The following is a 22,094-nucleotide window of genomic DNA, read 5'->3' on the forward strand; positions in this document are numbered from 1 at the left end:
GTATGAATCATGAAAGATCCTGAATAGCCAAAGCAATCTGAGAAAGAAGAACGAAGCTGGAGGTATCAAGGTCCCTGATTTCAGACTATACTACAAAGCTATAGCAATCAAAACACTATGGTACTGGCACAAAAACAGACACATATATCAATGGTAGAGAATAGAGAGCCCAGAAATAAATCCATACTTATATGGTCAATTAATCTATGACAAAGGAGGCAAGAATATACAATGGGGAAAAGACAGCTTCTTCAATAAATGGTGTTGGAAAACTGGACAGCTACATGCAAAAGAATCAAACTGGACCATTTTCTTACACCATATACAAAAATAAATTCAAAATGGATTAAAGACTTACCTGAAATCATAAACCTCCTAGAAGAAAACACAGGTAGTGAACTCTTTGACACTGGTCTTAGTAATACTTTTCTTGGATCTGTTTCCTCAGGCAAGGAGAACAAAAGCAAAAATAAACAAATGAGACTACAACAAACTAATAAGCTTTTGCACTGCAAAGGAAACTTTCAACAAAGCAAAAAGGCAGCCTACTGAATGGGAGAAGATATTTGCAAACAGTATATCTGATAAGGGGTTAATATTCAAAATATACAAAAGACTCATACCACTCAAAAAAAAAAAAAAACAATTAAAATATGGTCAGAGGACCTGAATAGACATTTTTCCAAAGAAGACATACAGATGACCAACAGATACATGAAAAGATGCTCAACATCACTAATCATCAAGGAAATGGAAATCAAAACTGATGAAATACCTCTCACCTGTCAGAATCACTATCATCAAAAAGACAACGGGGGGACCTTCAAGATGACGGAGGAGTAAGACATGAAGATCACTTTCCTCCCCACAAATACATCAAAAATACATCTGTATGTGGAACAACTCCTACAGAACACCTACTGAACGCTGGCAGAAGACATCAGATTTCACAAAAGGCAAGAAAATCCCCATGTACTTGGGTAGGGCAAAAGAAAAAAGAAAAAACAGACAAAATAGGGATGGGACCTGCACCTCTGGGAGGGAGCTGTGAAGAAGGAAAAGTTTTCACACACTAGGAAGACCCTTCACTGGTGGAGACAGAGGGTGGGCGGGAGGGGAAGCTTCGGAGCCACAGAGGAGAGCACAGCAACAGGGGTGCAGAGGGCAAAGCGAAGAGATTCCCCCACAGAGGATTGGTGCCGACCAGCACTCACCAGCCTGAGAGGCTTGTCTGCTCACCCACCGGGGCGGCTGGTGGCTGGGAGCTGAGGCTCGGGCTTCAGAGGTCATATCCCAGGGAGAGGACTGGGATTGGCTGTGTGAACACAGCCTGAAGGGGGCTAGTGGGCCACTGCTAGCTGGGAGGGAGTCCGGGAAAATGTCTGGACCTGCCTAAGAGGCAAATGACCATTGTTTCGGGGTGCACGAGGGGAGGGGATTCCTTCCCTGTCTGCCCACAGAAGGCAGAGCACCACCTAAATGAGCTCCAGAGATGGGTGCAAGCCATGCCTATCAGCTTGGACCCCAGAGACGGGCATGAAAGGCTAATGCTGCTGCTGCAGCCACCAAGAATCCTGTGTGCAAGCACAGGTCACTCTCCACAGCCCCCCAGGAGCCTGTGCAGCTCGCCACTGCCAGGGTTCCGTGATCCAGGGACAAGTTCTCTGGGAGAACACACGGTGCACCTTAGGTTGTTGCAACATCACGCTGGCCTCTGCCACTGCAGGCTTGCCCCGCATTCCAATTATAACTACTGTACCCCTCCCTCTCCCTGGCCTGAGTGAACCAGAGCCCCCTAGTCAGCTGCTCCTTTAACCCTGTCCTGTCTGGGTGGGAACAGATGCCTGAGGGTGACCTACACACAGAGGTGGAGCCAAAACCAAAGCTGAACCCCAAGAGCTGTGTGAACAAAGAAGAGAAAAGGAAATCTCTCCCAGCAGCCTCAGGAGCAGCAGGTTAAATCCCCACAATCAACTTGATGTACCCTGCATTTGTGGAATAACTGAATAGACAACGAATCACCACAAAATTGAGGTGGTGGACTTTGGGAGCAATTGAAGTCTTGGGGTCTGCTGTCTATGACTGATTTGTTTCTGACTTTTATGTTTATCTTAGTATAGTTTTTAGCACTTGTTATCATTGGTGGATTTGTTTATTGGTTTGGTTGCTCTCTTCTTTTATTATTATTTTTTATTTTAATAATTTTTTCTTTCTTTTTTTCTTCCCTTTCCTTCTGAGCCGTGTGGCTAACAGGGTATTGGTGCTCCAGCCTGGTGTCAGGCCTGAGCCTCTGAGGAGGGAGAGCTGAGTTCAGGACATTGGACCACCAGAGACTTCCCAGCCCCACATAATATCAATCTGTGAGAGCTCTCCCAGAGACCTCTATCTCAACACTAAGACCCAGCTCCACCCAACGGCCAGCAAGCCCTGGTGCTGGTCGCCCAGTGCCAATCAACTAGCAAGACAAGAGCACAACCCCAACCATTAGCAGAGAGCTGGCTAAAATCATACTAAGTTCACAGACACCCCAAAACACATCACCAGACATGGCCCTGCCCACCAAAAAGACAAGATCCAGCCCCACCCACTAGAACACAGGCACCAGTCCCCTCCACCAAGAAACCTACACAACACACTGGACCAACCTCACCCACTGGGGGCAGACACCAAAAACAATGGGAACGGCAAACCTGCAGTCTGCAAAAAGGAGACCCCAAACACAGTAAGTTAAACAAAATGAGACAATAGAGAAATATGCAGCAGACGAAGGAGCAAGGTAAAAACCCACCAGACCAAACAAATGAAGAGGAAATAGGCAGCCTACCTGAAAAATAATTCAGAGTAATAATAGTAAAGATGATCCAAAATCTTGGAAATAGAATGGAGAAAACACAAGAAACATTTAACAAGGACCTAGAAGAACTAAAGAGCAAACAAACAATGATGAACAAAACAATAAATGAAATTAAAAATTCTCTAGAAGGAATCAATAGCAGAATAACTGAGGCAGAAGAATGGAAAAGTGACCTGAAGATAAAATAGCGGAAATAACTGCTGTGGAGCAGAATAAAGAAAAAAGAATGAAAAGAATTGAGGACAGTCTCAGAGACCTCTGGGACAATATTAAATGCACCAACATCTGAATTATAGGGGTCCTAGAAGAAGAAGAGAAAAAGAAAGGGTCTGAGAAAATATTTGAGGAGATTATAGTTGAAAACTTCCCTAACGTGGGAAAGGAAATAGTCAATCAAGTCCAGGAAGCGCAGAGAGTCCCATACAGGATAAATCCAAGGAGAAGCATGCCAAGACACACATTAATCAAACTATCAAAAATTAAATACAAAGAAAAAGTATTAAAAGCAGCAAGGGAAAAGCAATAAATAATATACAAGAGAATCCCCATAAGGTTAACAGTTGATCTTTCAGCAGAAACTCTGCAAGCCAGAAGGGAGTGGCAGGACATATTTAAAATTATGAAAGGGAAGAACCTACAACCAAGAGTACTCTACCCAGCAAGGATCTCATTCAGATTCGACAGAGAAATTAAAACCTTTACAGACAAGCAAAAGTTAAGAGAATTCAGCACTACCAAACCAGCTTTACAATAAATACTAAAGGAACTTCTCTAGGCAGGAAACACAAGAGAAGGAAAAGACCTACAAAAACAAACCCAAAACAATTAAGAAAATGGTAATAGGAACATACATATCAATAATTACCTAAATGTAAATGGATTAAATGCTCCAACCAAAAGACTGGCTGAATGGATACAAAAGTAAGACCTGTATATGTGTTGTCTACAAGAGACCCACTTCAGACCTAGGGACACATAGAGACTGAAAGTGAAGAGGTGGAAAAAGATATTCTATGCAGGGCTTCCCTGGTGGCACAGTGGTTGAGAGTCCGCCTGCCGATGCAGGGGACATGGGTTTGTGTCCCAGTCCGGGAAGATCCCACATGCCACGGAGCGGCTAGGCCCGTGAGCCATGGCTGCTGAGCCTGTGCGTCTGGAGCCTGTGCTCCACAATGGGAGAGGCCACAGCAGTGAGAGGCCTACGTAACGCAAAAAAAAAAAAAAAAAAAAAAAAAAAAGATATTCTATGTAAATGGAAATCAAAAGAATGCTGGAGTAGCAATTCTCATATCAGACAAAATAGACTTTAAAATACAGACTATTACAAGAGACAAAGAAGGACACTACATAATGAGCAAGGGATCAATCCAAGAAGAAGATATAACAATTGTAAATATTTATGCACCCAACATAGGAGCACCTCAATACATAAGGTAAATGTTAACAGCCATAAAAGGGGAAATTGACAGTAACACAATAATAGTAGGGGACTTTAACATCCCACTTTCACCAATGGACAGATCACCCAAAATGAAAATAAATAAGGAAACACAAACTTTAAATGACACATTAGACAAGATGGACTTCATTGATATTTATAGGACATTCCATCCAAAAACAACAGAATACACTGTCTTCTCAAGTGCTCATGGAACTCCAGGATAGATCATATCTTGGGCCACAAATCAAGCCTTGGTAAATTTAAGAACACTGAAATCATATTAAGTATCTTTTCCAACCCCAACGCTATGAGAATAGATATCAATTACAGGAAAAAAACTGTAAAAAATACAAACACATGGAGGCTAAACAATACACTACTAAATAACCAAGATATCATTGAAGAAATCAAAGAGGAAATCAACAAATACCTAGAAACAAATGACAATGAAAACATGATGACCCAAAACCTACGGGATGCAGCAAAAGCAGTTCTAAGAAGGGAAGTTTATAGCTATACAAGCCAACCTCAAGAAATAGGAAATATCTCAAATAAACAACCTAACCTTACACCTAAAACAATTAGAGAAAGAAGAACCAACAAACCCCAAAGTTAGCAGGAGGAAAGAAATCATAACGATCAGATCAGAAAGAAGTGAAAAAGAAATGAAGGAAACAATAGCGAAGATCAATAAAACTAAAAGGTGGTGCTTTGAGAAGATAAACAAAATTGATAAACCATTAGCCAGACTCAACAAGAAAAAAAGGAAGAAGATTCAAATCAACAGAATTAGAAACGAAAAAGAAGTAACAACTAACACTGCAGAAATAAAAGGATCATGAGAGATTACTGCAAGCAACTATATGACAATAAAATGGACAACCTGGATGAAATAGACAAATTCTTAGAAAAGCACAACCTGCCAAGACTGAACAAGGAAGAAATAGAAAATATAAATAGACCAATCACAAGCACTGAAATTGAAACTGTGATTAAAATCTTCTAACAAACAAAAGCCCAGGACCAGATGGCTTCACAGGTGAATTCTATCAAACATTTAGAGAAGCGCTAACACCGACCTTCTCAAACTCTTGCAAACTATAGCAGGAGGAACACTCCCAAACTCATTCTACGAGGCCACCATCACCCTGATACCAAAACCAGATAAAGTTGTCACAAAAAAAGAAAATTACATGCCAATATCACTGATGGACATGGATGCAAAAATCCTGAATAAAATACTAGCAAACAGAATCCAACAGCACATTAAAAGGATCATACACCATGATCAGGTGGGGTTTATCCCAGGAATGAAAGAATTCTTCAATATACACAAATCAATCAATGTGATACACCATATTAACAAACTGAAGGATAAAAACCATATGACAATCTCAATAGATGCAGAAAAAGCTTTCGACAAAATTCAATACCCATTCATGACAAAAACTCTCCAGAAAGTAGGCATAGAGGGAACCTACCTCAACACAATAAAGGCCATATATGACAAACCCACTGCAAACATCATTCTCAATGGTGAAAAACTGAAACCATTTCCTCTAAGATCAAGAAGAAGACAAGGTTGCCCACTCTCACCACTGTTATTCAACATAGTTTTGGAAGTTGTAGCCATGGCAATCAGAGAAGGAAAAGAAGAAGTAAAGCTGTCACTCTTTACAGATGACATGATACTATACATAGAGAATCCTAAAGATGCTACCAGAAAACTACTAGAGCTAATCAATGAATCTGGTAAAGTAGCAGGATACAAAATTAATGCACAGAAATCTCTTACATTCCTATACACTAATGATGAAAAATCTGAGAGAAATTAAGGAAACACTCTCATTTACCACTGCAACACAAAGAATGAAATACCTAGGAATAAACCTACCTGAGGAAACAAAGACCTGTATAAAGAAAACTATAAGACACTGATGAAAGAAATTAAAGATGTTACAAAAAGGTGGAGAGATATACCATGTTCTTGGATTGGAAGAATCAACATTGTGAAAATGACTATACACCAAAGTCAATCTACAGATTCAATGCGATCCCCATCAAACTACCAATGGCATTTTCCACAGAACCAGAACAAAAAATTTCACAATTTGTATGGAAACACAAAAGACCCCAAAAAGGCAAAGCAACCTTAAGAAAGAAAAACAGAGCTGGAAGAATCAGCCTCCCTGACTTTAGACTATACTACAAAGCTACAGTAATCAAGACAGTATGGTACTGGCAGTAAAACAGAAATATAGATCAATGGAACAGGATAGAAAGCCCAGAGATAAACCCATGCACATATGGTCAGCTTCTCTTTGATAAAGGAGACAAGAATATACAGTGGAGAAAAGACAGTCTCTTCAATAAGTGGTGCTGGGAAAACTGGACAGCTACATGTAAAAGAATGAAATTAGAACACTTCCTAACACTGTATACAAAAGTAAACTCAAAATGGATTAAAGACCTAAACCTAAGGCCAGACACTATCAAACTCTTAGAGGAAAACATAGGCAGAGCACTCTATCACATAAATCATAGCAAGATCCTTTTTGACCCACCTCCTAGAGAAATGGAAATAAAAACAAAAATAAACAAATGGGATCTAATGAAACTTAAAGCCTTTTGCAGATCAAAGGAAACCATAAACAAGAGGAAAAGACAACACTCAGATTGGGAGAAAATATTTGCAAACAAAGCAACTGACAAAGGATTAATCTCCAAAATATACAAGCAGCTCATGCAGCTCAATATCAAAAAAACAAACAACCCAATCCAAAAATGGGCAGAAGATCTAAATAGACATTTCTCCAAAGAAGATATACCGATTGCCAACAAAGACCTGAAAGGATGCTTAACATCACTAAGCATTAGAGAAATGCAAATGAAAACTACAATGAGGTATCACCTCACACTAGTCAGAATGGCCATCATCAAAAAAAATCTACAAACAATAAATGCTGGAGAGGGTGTGGAGAAAAGGGAACACTCTTGCACTGTTGGTGGGAATGTAAATTGATACAGCCACTATGGAGAACAGTATGGAGGTTCCTTAAAAAACTAAAAATAGAACTACTATATGATCCAGCAATCCCACTACTGGGCATACACGCTGAGAAAATCATAATTCAAAAAGAGACATGTACCACAATGGTCAGTGCAGCACTGTTTACAATAGTCAGGACATGGAAGCAACCTAAGTGTCCTTTGACAGATGAATGGATAAAGAAGGTGTACCACACATATACAATGGAATATTACTCAGCCATAAAAAGAAACGAAATTGAACTATTTGTAATGAGGTGGATGGACCTAGAGTCTGTCATGCAGAGTGAAGTAAGGCAGAAAGAGAAAAACAAATACCATATGCTAACACATATATATGGAATCTAAAAAAAAAAATGTTTCTGATGAACCTAGTGGCAGGACAGGAATAAAGATGCAGATGTAGAGAATGGACTTGAGGACATGGGGAGGGGGAAGGGTAAACTGGGACAAAGTGAGAGAGTAGCATTGATATATACACTACAAAATGTAAAATAGCTAGTGGTAAGAAGCTGCATAGCACAGGGAGATCAGCTCGGTGCTCTGTGACCACCTAGAGGGGTGGGATAGGGAGGGTGGGAGGCAGATGCAAGAGGAAGGAGATATGGGGATATATGTAGACATTTAGCTGATTCACTTTGTTATACAGAAGAAACTAACACAACATTGTAAAGCAATTATATTCCAATAAAGATGTTAAAAAAAATAAAGCAAAAAAAGACAACAGATAACAATAATTGGTGAGGATGTTGAGAAAAGTGAACCTTTGTGGACTGTTAGTGCAAATATCAATCGGTACAGCCACTATGGGAAATAGTATGGAGGTCCCTCGAAAAATTAAAAATAGAACTACCATATGATCTAGCAATTCCACTTCTGGGTGGAAAACAAAAGGAAACGAACCCACTAAATTGAAACACGTGTGAATAATATATGTTCAGTAAAATAATGTTCATTGCAGCAATACTTACGACAGCCAAGCTGTGGAAGCATTCTAAATATCCACTGATATATGAATGGATAAAGAATATGTGGTATATATACACAATGGAATATCATGAACTATAAACAAGAATGAAATCTTGCCATTTGCCACAACATGCCACAACTTACGCTAAGTGAAATAAGTCGGAATGAAAAAGACAAATACCATATGTTTTCACTTACGTGTGGAATCTTAAAAAACAAAACAAACAAAACAAAACAGAAATAGACATAGATACAGAGAACAAACTGTATCAGAAAACAGAGAACAAACTGATTGCCAGAGGGGACAGGTATAGGGTGTTGGGTGAAATAGGTGAAGGAGATTAAGAGGGACAAAATTCCAGTTATAAAATAAATAAGTCACAAGATGTAATATACAGTATAAGAAATATAGTCAATAATACTGTAATATCTTTGTACGGTGACAGATGGTTATTAGACCTATCATGATGATCATTTCATAATGTATTTAAATGTCAAATCACTATGTTGTACACCTGAAACTAACATAATATTGTATGTCAACTATACTTCAATAAATAAATAAATAAAATTTATGTGGAAATGCAGAAGTTCAAGAATAGCCAAGACCTCTTGGGGAAGACCAGAAACATGAAAAACTTATTCTATTATGTATTAAGTCTCATTATAGTAGCTACAGTATTTGACACAGCATGGAATTGGCACAAAGACGAACTAATAGATAGATAGAAAAAGAATGGACATCCCAGAACCAGATTCACATATATTGGTAAATTATAAAAGGAATTGACAGTCTTTTCAGTACACGATCCTGGGTCAACTGGATATCCATATGGAAGAAAAAAAGGAGACATGACCTTATAGCATATCTTAAAATCAATTCCAGGTGGACAACGTTGTCAGACTACATTGCCACTAGCTATATTTAATTAAATTAATTAAAGGAAATAAAATTTAAAATTCAGTGCAACAGACATACTGGCCACATTTCAAGTACTCAATAGCTGCATCATATTGGCTGTCATATTGGACAGCACAGATAGAGAATAGTTCCATCATTGCAGAAAGTTCTATTGGAGAGCACTATTCTAAAAGAAATTATAGGAGAATATCTTTATGACTTAAGTAGGAAAAAATTTCTTAAACAGAAGTTTTAAAAAAGATGCTAACCATAAAAGAAAAGCTTGAAAAATCCAATTCAATTAATTTTAATTTAAATTAGGAACTCCTTTTCAACAAATAACACTAGAAAGACTATAATGCAAGCCACAGAATAGAATAAGAGCCAGGTTTAGGGTGAGGCAAGTGAGGTGCTAAACTTGGACACAATTTTTAAAGGGGCACCAAAAAAACCCCTCAGTAATCAAAACAAATAAGACATTATGCAATATTTTTAAAAAGCAGAGTTAATTTTTAAAAATCCATGATGAGCAAAATGTCATAATTTTAAATAAAGATAGGTATCAGTATTTCTGAGTTTTCCTTTGCCTCAGGCTCCAATATGATTTGACAGCATTGTGGGAAATGATATTTGCAACATGTACACAACAATGTCCATAATATTTAAAGAACACTTATAGATCAATAAAAGTGTCAGACAACCCGACAGAAGAATAGGTTCGAGACCTGAAAGTTATTTCACAAAACAGTATATCCAAATGTCCGATAAATATATTAAAACGTGCTCAACTTCATTAGTCATCAAGGAAATATAGATTAAAATAAAAAAGCATTCCACTACTCTCCCACCAAAATGGCTAAATGTAAAAGACAGACAATACCAAGTGTTGAGGAGAAATCTCAGACATGGCTGGTGGGAGTGTAAAATGATGCAACTAATTTGGAAAAATGGCAGTATCTCTTAAAGCAGAACTCACACGTCCCATAATTCAGCAATTCCATTTCTAGATATACCCAATAGAAATGCATTCATATGTTCAGCAAAAAACTGTTCATAGATGTGGTTCCGGGAAGATGGCAGAAGAGTAAGACGCGGAGATCACCTTCCTCTCCACAGATACACCAGAAATACATCTACGCGTGGAACAACTCCTACAGAACACCTACTGAACGCTGGCAGAAGACCTCAGACCTCCCAAAAGGCAAGGAACCCCCCACGTACCTGGTTAGGGCAAAAGAAAAAACTAAACAGAGACAAAAGGATAGGGACGGGTCCTGCACCAGCGGGAGAGAGCTGTGAAGGAGGAAAAGTGTCCACACACTAGGAAGCCCCTTCGCGGGTGGAGACTTCGGGAGGCGGAGTGGGGGAGCTTGGGAGCCGCAGGAGAGCACAGCAACAGGGGTGCGGAGGGCAAAGTGGACAGATTCCAGCGCAGAGGATCGGGCCGACCGGCACTCACCAGCCGAGAGGCTTGTCTGCTCGCCCGCCGGGGCGGGCGGGACTGGGAGCTGAGGCTCCGGCTTTTGTCGGGAGAGGACTGAGGTTGGCGGCGTGAACACAGCCTGCAGGGCGTTGGTGCGCCACGGCTGGCCGGGAGAGAGTCCGGGGAGGGGTCTGGACCTGCCGAAGAGGCAAGAGACTTTTACGTCCCTCTTTGTTTCCTGGTGCACGAGGAGAGGGGATTAAGAACGCTGCTTGAGAGAGCTCCGGGGACGGGCGCGAGCCGCGGCTAAGAGTGCGGAGCCCAGAGACGGACATGGGACGCTAAGGCCGCTGCTGCCGCCGCCAGGAGGCCTGTGTGCGAACACAGGTCACTAGCCACACGCCCTTCCGGGGAGCCTGTGCAGCCCGCCACGGCCAGGGTCCCGGGATCCAGGGACGGCTCCCCGGGAGAGCGCACGGCGCGCCTCAGGCTGCAGCGTCACGCCGGCCTCTGCCGCTGCAGGCCCGCCCCGCACTCCGTGACCCTCCCTACCCCCCGGCCTGGGTGAGCCAGAGCCTCCGAATCAGCGGCTCCTTTAACCTCGTCCTGTCTGAGCAAAGAACAGACGCCCTCCGGCGACCTACACGCACAGGCGGGGCCAAATCCAAAGCTGAGCCCCTGGGAACTGTCAGAACAAAGAAGAGAAAGGGAAATCTCTCCCAGCAGCCTCAGAAGCAGCGGATTAAAGCTCCACAATCAACTTGATATACCCTGCATCTGTGGAATACCTGAATAGACAACGAATCATCCCAAATTAAGGAGCCCTGTGGATGAAAGGCTCTTGGTGCTGCAGCCAGGACACAGTGCTGTGCCTCTGAGGTGGGAGAGCCAACTTCAGGACACTGGTCCACAAGAGGCCTCCCAGCTGCACATAATATCAAACAGCAAAAATCTCCGAGAGATCTCCATCTCAACGCCAGCACCCAGCTTCACTCAACGACCAGCAAGCTACAGTGCTGGACATCCTATGCCAAACAACTAGCAAGACAGGAACACAACCCCACCCATTAGCAGAGAGGCTGCCCAAAATCATAGTAAGTCTACAGACACCCCAAAACACACCACCAGACGTGGACCTGCCCACCAGAAAGACAAGATCCAGCCTCATCCACCAGAACACAGGCACTAGTCCCCTCCACCAGGAAGCCTACACAACCCACTGAACCAACCTTAGCCACTGGGGACAGACACAAAAAACAACAGGAACTACGAACCTTCAACCTGCAAAAAAGGAGACCCCAAACACAGTAAGATAAGCAAAATGAAAAGACAGAAAAACACACAGCAGATGAAGGAGCAAGATGAAAACCCACCAGACCTAACAAATGAAGAGGAAATAGGCAGTCTACCTGAAAAAGAATTCAGAATAATGATAGTAAGGTTGATCCGAAATCTTGGAGATAGAATGGACAATAGAATGGACAAATTGCAAGAATCAGTTAACAAGGACCTAGAAGAACTAAAGATGAAGCGAGCAACGATGAACAACACAATAAATGAAATTAAAAGTACTCTAGATGGGATCAATAGCAGAATAACTGAGGCAGAAGAACGGATAAGTGACCTGGAAGATAAAATAGTGGAAATAACTACTGCAGAGCAGAATAAAGAAAAAAGAATGAAAAGAACTGAGGACAGTCTCAGAGACCTCTGGGACAACATTAAACGCACCAACATTCGAATTATAGGGGTTCCAGAAGAAGAAGAGAAAAAGAAAGGGACTGAGAAAATATTTGAAGAGATTATAGTTGAAAACTTCCCTAATATGGGAAAAGAAATCGTTAATCAAGTCCAGGAAGCACAGAGAGTCCCATACAGGATAAATCCAAGGAGAAATACGCCAAGACACATATTAATCAAATTGTCAAAAATTAAATACAAAGAAAACATATTAAAAGCAGCAAGGGAAAAACAACAAATAACACACAAGGGAATCCCCATAAGGTTAACAGCTGATCTTTCAGCAGAAACTCTGCAAGCCAGAAGGGAGTGGCAGGACATATTGAAAGTGTTGAAGGAGAAAAACCTGCAACCAAGATTACTCTACCCAGCAAGGATCTCATTCAGATTTGATGGAGAAATTAAAACCTTTACAGACAAGCAAAAGCTGAGAGAGTTCAGCACCACCAAACCAGCTCTACAACAACTGCTAAAGGAACTTCTCTAGGCAAGAAACACAAAAGAAGGAAAGGACCTACAATAACGAACCCAAAACAATTAAGAAAATGGGAATAGGAACACACATATCGATAATTACCTTAAATGTAAATGGACTAAATTCTCCCACCAAAAGACACAGATTGGCTGAATGGATACAAAAACAAGACCCATATATTTGCTGTCTACAAGAGACCCACTTCAGACCTAGAGACACATACAGACTGAAAGTAAGGGGATGGAAAAAGGTATTTCATGCAAATGGAAACCAAAAGAAAGCTGGAGTAGCAATTCTCATATCAGACAAAATAGACTTTAAAACAAAGACTATTAGAAGAGACAAAGAAGGACACTACATAATGATCAAGGGATCGATCCAAGAGGAAGATATAACAATTGTAAATATTTATGCACCCAACATAGGTGCACCTCAATACATAAGGCAAATACTGACAACCATAAAAGGGGAAATCGACAGTAACACATTCATAGTAGGGGACTTTAACACCCCACTTTCACCAATGGACAGATCATCCAAAATGAAAATAAATAAGGAAACACAAGCTTTAAATGATACATTAAACGAGATGGAGTTAATTGATATTTATAGGACATTCCATCCAAAAACAACAGAATACACATTTTTCTCAAGTGCTCATGGAACATTCTCCAGGATAGATCATATCTTGGGTCACAAATCAAGCCTTGGTAAATTTAAGAAAATTGAAATTGTATCAAGTATCTTTTCTGACCACAACGCCATGAGACTAGATATCAATTACAGGAAAAGATCTGTAAAAAATACAAACACATGGAGGCTAAACAATACACTACTTAATAATGAAGTGATCACTGAAGAAATCAAAGAGGAAATCAAAAAATACCTAGAAACAAATGACAATGGAGACACAACGACCCAAAACCTGTGGGATGCAGCAAAAGCAGTTCTAAGGGGGAAGTTTATAGCAATACAAGCCCACCTTAAGAAGCAGGAAACATCTCGAATAAACAACCTAACCTTGCACCTCAAGCAATTAGAGAAAGAAGAACAAAAAAACCCCAAAGCTAGCAGAAGGAAAGAAATCATAAAAATCAGATCAGAAATAAATGAAAAAGAAATGAAGGAAACAATAGCAAAGATCAATAAAACTAAAAGCTGGTTCTTTGAGAAGATAAACAAAATAGATAAACCACTAGCCAGACTCATTAAGAAAAAAAGGGAGAAGACTCAAATCAATAGAATTAGAAATGAAAAAGGAGAGGTAACAACTGACACTGCAGAAATAAAAGAGATCATGAGAGATTACTACAAGCAACTCTATGCCAATAAAATGGACAATCTGGAAGAAATGGACAAATTCTTAGAAATGCACAACCTGCCAAGACTGAATCAGGAAGTAATAGAAAATATGAACAGACCAATCACAAGCACTGAAATTGAAACTGTGATTAAAAATCTTCCAACAAAGAAAAGCCCAGGACCAGATGGCTTCACAGGCGAATTCTATCAAACATTTAGAGAAGAGCTAACACCTATCCTTCTCAAACTCTTCCAAAATATAGAAGAGGGAGGAACACTCCCAAACTCCTTCTACGAGGCCACCATCACCTTGATACCAAAACCAGACAAGGATGTCACAAAGAAAGAAAACTACAGGCCAATATCACTGATGAACATAGATGCAAAAATCCTCAACAAAATACTAGCAAATAGAATCCAACAGCACATTAAAAGGATCATACACCATGATCAAGTGGGGTTTATTCCAGGAATGCAAGGATTCTTCAATATATGCAAATCTATCAATGTGATAAACCATATTAACAAACTGAAGGAGAAAAACCATATGATCATCTCAATAGATGCAGAGAAAGCTTTTGACAAAATTCAACACCCATTTATGATAAAAACCCTGCAGAAAGTAGGCATAGAGGGAACTTTCCTCAACATAATAAAGGCCATATATGACAAGCCCACAGCAAACATCATCCTCAATGGTGAAAAACTGAAAGCATTTCCACTAAGATCAGGAACAAGACAAGGTTGCCCACTCTCACCACTATTATTCAACATAGTTTTGGAAGTTTTAGCCACAGCAATCAGAGAAGAAAAGGAAATAAAAGGAATCCAAATCAGAAAAGAAGAAGTAAAGCTGTCACTGTTTGCAGATGACATGATCCTATACATAGAGAACCCTAAAGATGCTACCAGAAAACTACTAGAGCTAATCAATGAATTTGGTAAAGTGGCAGGATACAAAATTAATGCACAGAAATCTCTGGCATTCCTATATACTAATGATGAAAAATCTGAAAGTGAAATCAAGAAAACACTCCCATTTACCATTGCAACAAAAAGAATAAAATATCTAGGAATAAACCTACCTAAGGAGACAAAAGATCTGTATGCAGAAAATTATAAGACACTGATGAAAGAAATTAAAGATGATACAAATAGATGGAGAGATATACCATGTTCTTGGATTGGAAGAATCAACATTGTGAAAATGACTCTACTACCGAAAGCAATCTATAGATTCAATGCAATCCCTATCAAACTACCACTGGCATTTTTCACAGAACTAGAACAAAAAATTTTGCAATTTGTATGGAAACACAAAAGACCCCGAATAGCCAAAGCAATCTTGAGAACGAAAGAAGGAACTGGAGGAATCAGGCTCCCAGACTTCAGACTATACTACAAAGCTACAGTTATCAAAACGGTATGGTACTGGCACAAAAACAGAAAGATAGATCAATGGAACAGGATAGAAAGCCCAGAGATAAACCCACGCACATATGGTCACCTTATCTTTGACAAAGGAGGCAGAAATGTACCGTGGAGAAAGGACAGCCTATTCAATAAGTGGTGCTGGGAAAACTGGACAGCTACATATAAAAGTATGAAGTTAGATCACTCCCTAACACCATACACAAAAATAAGCTCAAAATGGATTAAAGACCTAAATGTAAGGCCAGAAACTATCAAACTCTTAGAGGAAAACATAGGCAGAACACTCTATGACATAAATCACAGCAAGATTCTTTCTGACCCACCTCCTAGAGTAATGGAAATAAAAACAAGAGTAAACAAATGGGACCTAATGAAACTTAAAAGCTTTTGCACAGCAAAGGAAACCATAAAGAAGACCAAAAGACAACCCTCAGAATGGGAGAAAATATTTGCAAATGAAGCAACTGACAAAGGATTGATCTCCAAAATTTATAAGCAGCTCATGCAGCTTAATAACAAAAAAACAAACAACCCAATCCAAAAATGGGCAGAAGACCTAAATAGACATTTCTCCAAAGAAGATATACAGAGTGCCAACAAACACATGAAAGAATGCTCAACATCACTAATCATGAGAGAAATGCAAATCAAAACTACAATGAGATATCATCTCACACCAGTCAGAATGGCTATCATCAAAAAATCTAGAAACAATAAATGCTGGAGAGGGTGTGGAGAAAAGGGAACCCTCTTACACTGTTGGTGGGAATGTAAATTGATACAGCCACTGTGGAGAACAGTATGGAGGTTCCTTAAAAAGCTACAAATAGAACTACCATATGACCCAGCAATCCCACTACTGGGCATATACCCTGAGAAAACCATATTTCAAAAAGAGTCATGTACCAAAATGTTCATTGCAGCTCTATTTACAATAGCCCAGAGATGGAAACAACCTAAGTGTCCATCATCAGATGAATGGATAAAGAAGATGTGGCACATATATACAATGGAATATTACTCAGCCATAAAAAGAGACGAAATTGAGCTATTTGTAATGAGGTGGATAGACCTAGAGTCTGTCATACAGAGTGAAGTAAGTCAGAAAGAGAGAGACAAATACCGTATGCTAACACATATATATGGAATTTAAAAAAAAAAAAAATGTCATGAAAAACCTAGGGGTGAAACAGGAATAAAGACACAGACTTACTAGAGAATGGACTTGAGGCTATGGGGAGGGGGAAGTGTAAACGGTGACAAAGCGATAAAGAGGCATGGACATATATACACTACCAAACGTAAGGTAGATACCTAGTGGGAAGCAGCCGCATAGCACAGGGAGATCAGCTCGGTGTTTTGTGACCGCCTGGAGGGGTGGGATAGGGAGGGTGGGAGGGAGGGAGACGCAAGCGGGAAGAGATATGGGAATATATGTATATATATAACTGATTCATTTTGTTGTGAAGCTGAAACTAACATACCATTGTAAAGCAATTATACTCCAATAAAGATGTTAAAAAAAAAAAAAAAAAAAACTGTTCATAAATGTTCCTAATAGAACTGTTCATAATAGTCCCCAACTGGAAACAACCTAAATGTCCATCAATAAGGCAATGGATAAATAAATTGCGGTATATGAATTCATGAAATATTATAGAGCAATGAAAATAAAATATTACTACATGTAGGAATTCCCTAGCGGTCCAGTGGTTAGCACTCTACCCTTTCACTGCAGGGGGCAAAGAGTTCAATCCCTGGTCGGGGAACTAAGATCCCACAAGCCGCGTGGTGCAGCCAAAAAACAACAACAAAAAAACCAACCAAACAAACAAAAAAAACCCAAAAAACCCCAAAATATTACTACATGCAATAACATAACTGAATCTTACAAACATAATATTAAGCAAAGGAAGTCACACATCAAAGTATATACACACATACATAAACCCTCAAACAGGCAAAACTTGATTATGGTGTTAGAAGTCAGGTTAGTGGTTGCCCTTGGGAAGAAAGGGACTTAAAGAGGGCATGAGGGGGTTCTGGGTACTGGTAATGTCCTATTTCTAGATCTAGGTTTAGGTTTCCTGGGTGTGTTTATGTGGTGAAAATTCGTCAAGTTGAAGGTTTTTTTGTCTAATAGAAACAGAAAAACTTTCAATAACAACTTTACTTAAAAGAAAATAAAAGTGTGTCCAGACCATTCAGGATCCCAGTGAAGAGGGAGATCAAGATTTTAAAAATTAAGTAATCAAGTGACAAAGTCAGCTGTCACAACTGTCTCCCTCTGACCCCACTCCCTCTCCCCTAGCTAAGGCAGATACTTTCAGCTTTCATCTTATCCACAAGTAGGGGAAGCTAGTCTTTGTCTTCCCATTTTATGCACGGAAAGATGGCTGCCCTGAGCAGGTCAATGACTAGATTAAGGCCTCACAGGCTGTTAGAAGTAGATGCAGGACTAGAAACTGGTCTCCTAATTCCTATTCCTGAGCTTTGTGCACCAGGGCCTGCTGCTCCTGTGAATCAGGTCACCTGACCACACCGAAGCTCTAATCCGTGAATGCCTTCACTAGGGTCCAGTGAATTTTTCTCTGCGTCCCTAACTTACAGTGATGCTAAGGATGGGGATGGCCTCCTAATTTATTTCACAGTTGAACTAACTTAAAGCAGATACCTAGTCAGTCATCACTGTATACGCTTCTCTGGAAGCAAATGTCAAAGGGTGCAACTACAGGACACAAGGAGGCAATTTTAAATAACCACTTTTCCCTCTTCTAAAAGTCCAATTACTGACTGTATTGAATGAGGCCTGATGGCACTTGAGAGCAGAACAAACCAAGGAAAGAGTGAAACACATGGGATACTGTCTGCAGTGACTATTTCTAAACAAATGAAAGAGTCACACTTCTCATCTTTTAAATAAGATTTAAATTGTGGTTTTAGAATGTTTTGAATTTAGTACTTTTGCTCCAAGCTGATTCTTCTTAAAAACACCTGAATATAAAGAAAGAATCTGTAAGCATGGGTTTCGGGAACAGATGTAGACAGAACTGGTGTCTGTCTAGCAGGCAATTTGTGGCTGTGTCCTACCTGTGCGCAGGCCATGAGAAGGGCTTATGGACCTCTCCCCCACTGCAATGACCCCATTTGTCTTCTTTTTCCTCAAGAGAGCTGCCTTTTGAGCAAATGCAGACCTCTAGGAGATCTAAGGACTACTTTGGCCCCAAGACCCAGCTGCATAGTTATTCAAATTGGATACAGACTTTAGCTTTACAGTTCTTTCCAATTTTCTCCCCAAAATCTGAATAAATGTTCCCTACCCAACTGAAGTCAGTTTTCTCTCAAGCCATGATCTATGTCTTTGTGCACATTCTCCCTGAACTATATTCTTTCTTATGTCAATCAAAGATGACGCTCTGCTACCCTCCACCATCCCCCAACCCCAACACATACACCGACATCTGATCTTTTTGGTTTCTATTTTCTATTTCTCTTCTGTAATAGCTCTTCTCTCTTTTTGACTAGTGTCCTGGCTCTTTTGTCCAACTTTGAACACTTGGGCTCCTTTGCTTCCTCATGCTGGACTGTAACTGCATCTTTGCTAGAATGCTTACCCATATGTAGAAGTGCTTGGAAGAGAGAAAGATTCATGGTGTAACCGAAAGATGGCAAGTTTATGTTATTTTAACTTTTGATAATCCTTCAGACTGTCTTGAAGAACCAGAAACAGCCCTTTCCCAGATTGCATTCCAACCCCGAGCCACTTACACAAAATGAGGCTTACTGCACTAGACAGTAAAACCCCCAATTAAAATAATTGTCTTGAATTGCGTTATATATTTCCTTATATCCTTGAATATTCTCAGGGCTCCAAAGCAATTGAATCTGGTATGTGGTTTCCTAGACCCACAAGTCTATTTTTCAAAGCCTCAAGCTAAGAGAGACTGAAACCAGACACTTCAACCACAATTTACTTCTTTTGAGGTAAAGATTGGTCTCCTTTCTACATCTGTCTGACAGGATGTTTGGGTGACCAAATCAAAAGGCTATAATGATCCCTCCATTCCTGCTAATTACCTTTGCATGGGGTCATCCTGCTGAGGGTCATGCCCAGAATGAAGCCATCAGTGTCAGTGCCCCGATCCTTAATGAGATCCCTGTGGTTTAAGCAGAGCAGATGCAGACACATGCCCTACCTTCAACATGAGTGACAGTCTTTTCCTGCATTTTCAGAGCAGTTTGACCAAAGGAACTATTGTAACTTCATGCTTCCAGCGTATGGTTTCATTTCTCCCTGGATTTGTTCTTCATATTATCTGTGTTGTCGGTTCATTGCAACATGGCTGCTCCCTCCACGAAGGTTCTTCTCCTTTCCTACACGTATGTCAATAGAGCTCTGCATTTTGGTACAGTGAAAGGCACAAACCTGCAGGCTTCTCTTCTCTGGTACTATATCAGGTAACTGTACACAAGGCATGGGCAAGGGCCGGCTGCGTTTACAATAATTTGGGTGCTCAGATATAGGAAAATTCACACCCGAATAAGAAACTGTGATTACGAAACTTCTATTAGTGGAATGTACCAGGCAAAAATAATTTAGGCACCGAGGGCTTGGGGAAATTTTTACTATAGAAGAAACAAACAAAGTAGAAGAAAATGAGGAAGAGGAAGGAGGGGAGAGAAAGGAAAAAGAAGAGGAAGAAAAAGAGAAGAAGAAATTGAGCTCACAGATATCATACTAAGCATAGATATCGCACTGTACCAAAACACCCGCTGAGAAAGAGAAAGAGATTTCTTCTTCCCACACTGGGCTCACCTCGCGCTCTACAGGATACTGTTCCGGCAATCGTCAGTAGCAGCTTTCTGTGGTCAATAATAGATAATTCCAGATCAAAAGAAGGGTTCTGAAATCAAGATGTCGTTTTTTAGATCGATGGGCTCTCCAAGTGGAATCCAGGGATCTCTGGTGGATTGGCAAAGATTCTTCCAATTGTTCTGTGGGTTGGGTCAGTATGCAAGGCACAGAAGTATGTTGGGTGGTTTGTTTTTTTTCCCTCTGAAACAATATTTTCCGCTGTGGATTTCAATCAAAACTTAAAAGCATCAAAACAAACATGTTTAAAGGGAGCTACAAATAATCACAGGGATTCAGCAAAAACAGCTCAAAAGTGGTTTTTTGTTTGTTTGTTTGCTGGCTTGTTTAGTAAATAGGTGAGACACTCTTGTTTTGCTCAAATAGTCTAAGGACTAAAAATTTTGAGACTCAACAGTCCAGATGAAAAGATGAACCTTGCAAAGCACCCGTCTTCGAGGGGAAGAAAGTCAGGTCCTTTCTCCTCTGAGTTTCCCATTTCCCAGTGTCATTTAGTTCCTGGTCCTCTCTCTCTGTACTGCTTTCTAGCTCAGTGCCCACAGTTCTGAAGTCAGAAGCAGCCATTGCCAAGGAGAGCCCTTCTCTGCTGCCATGGCTATCTTTGCTCAGGTTTCTCTTCCAGGGAGCGGGAGCTCAGGTGTGGGGTAAAGGAGGTGTCAATTGCAGCTGCAGCTTGGGAAGGTCTGTATTTCCTCATCCCAGTCCCACAGCAAGAGTTAACCCCAGGAGAGCCTGGGCTGCTGGAGGGGAGTTTTGTGAGCTATCTAATGACCCAATCGTTACCCATATATTGTAGCACAACAAAACTGTCAGGCCATCTAGGCTGCTCAGATGCCATGAGATAAAATTTAGTACTTATGTCTACGTCTGCCTTTCTGTCTCTAACAGAGCAATGTGTACATTCAGCTATTTTTTGGACCAATTTGCACAGTCATGGTTTCTTAGAAGAATTTCAAAACGGATGCGCTGCCTATACTGCAGGTAAACAGTGTGGGAGCCGTAAATTAGAATGGACTCAGAGGCCTGTAATTGGATTTTGCTGAAGTATTTGCAACACCATTTACCTATTCAGATAATTCTGTCACATGTACAAAGTGCTCTCAGATAACTCAGATGTCACCCTTAATTACTCAGATGCTGTTAGCCCTCTCAATCCTTTGGTGCAGACCCACTCAAGAATAAAGGAAGCAATGTTCTCACCTTGCTTGATAAGGTGAAAAGAACTTGTTCGCTCTTCGAATGTGATTGAAAAAAAAAAAGAAAGAAAGAAAGAGGAAAAAACCAGTCCCAACATCTGAATGGAATTTATTACATACCTCTCTGGGACCCCTGGTTCTTGAATGTTTCAGCTAAGGATTCCCTCTTCCAAAGTCTGCAGAAGCTCAAGGACCCGCAGCCTGTCAGAGAATGATACTTTGTTGCCAGTTACTGCAAGTTGGTTTAAATATGCTGTCAAGATGCTGTAGCTGTGATCAAACCCCTGGCAGGGGGAGGCGGGGCAGAACGTGCCACGTAAGCATGCTCCCGTGTTTCTGTGTGGACACCCAGTGGGAAGGATAGTTGCCACTTTTGGAGAAACTGAAGGTTCTCTACTGTATTACATGATATGCCAGCACTAGAATCTGCCTCATGCA

The 22,094-nt window shown here is 40.4% G+C and overlaps 1 protein-coding gene across 1 annotated transcript in view; it reads right to left on the minus strand.

Annotated features, from left to right (window-relative positions):
- The window catches only part of ASIP (agouti signaling protein), a gene marked incomplete at its 3' end in the record, with an annotated part of 99,345 nt that extends 77,510 nt beyond the window's left edge, over positions 1-21,835 (minus strand). Inside the window, exons 1-2 of the mRNA XM_079945903.1 lie at positions 21,777-21,835; positions 20,404-20,450 (exon numbers count right to left, since the gene is read on the minus strand). The remainder of the gene's footprint in view (positions 1-20,403; positions 20,451-21,776) is intronic.
- Positions 21,836-22,094: the final 259 nt, after the last annotated feature.

Source organism: Stenella coeruleoalba (genome assembly GCF_951394435.1).
Source record: "Stenella coeruleoalba genome assembly, chromosome: 15".
Taxonomy (NCBI): domain Eukaryota; kingdom Metazoa; phylum Chordata; class Mammalia; order Artiodactyla; family Delphinidae; genus Stenella; species Stenella coeruleoalba.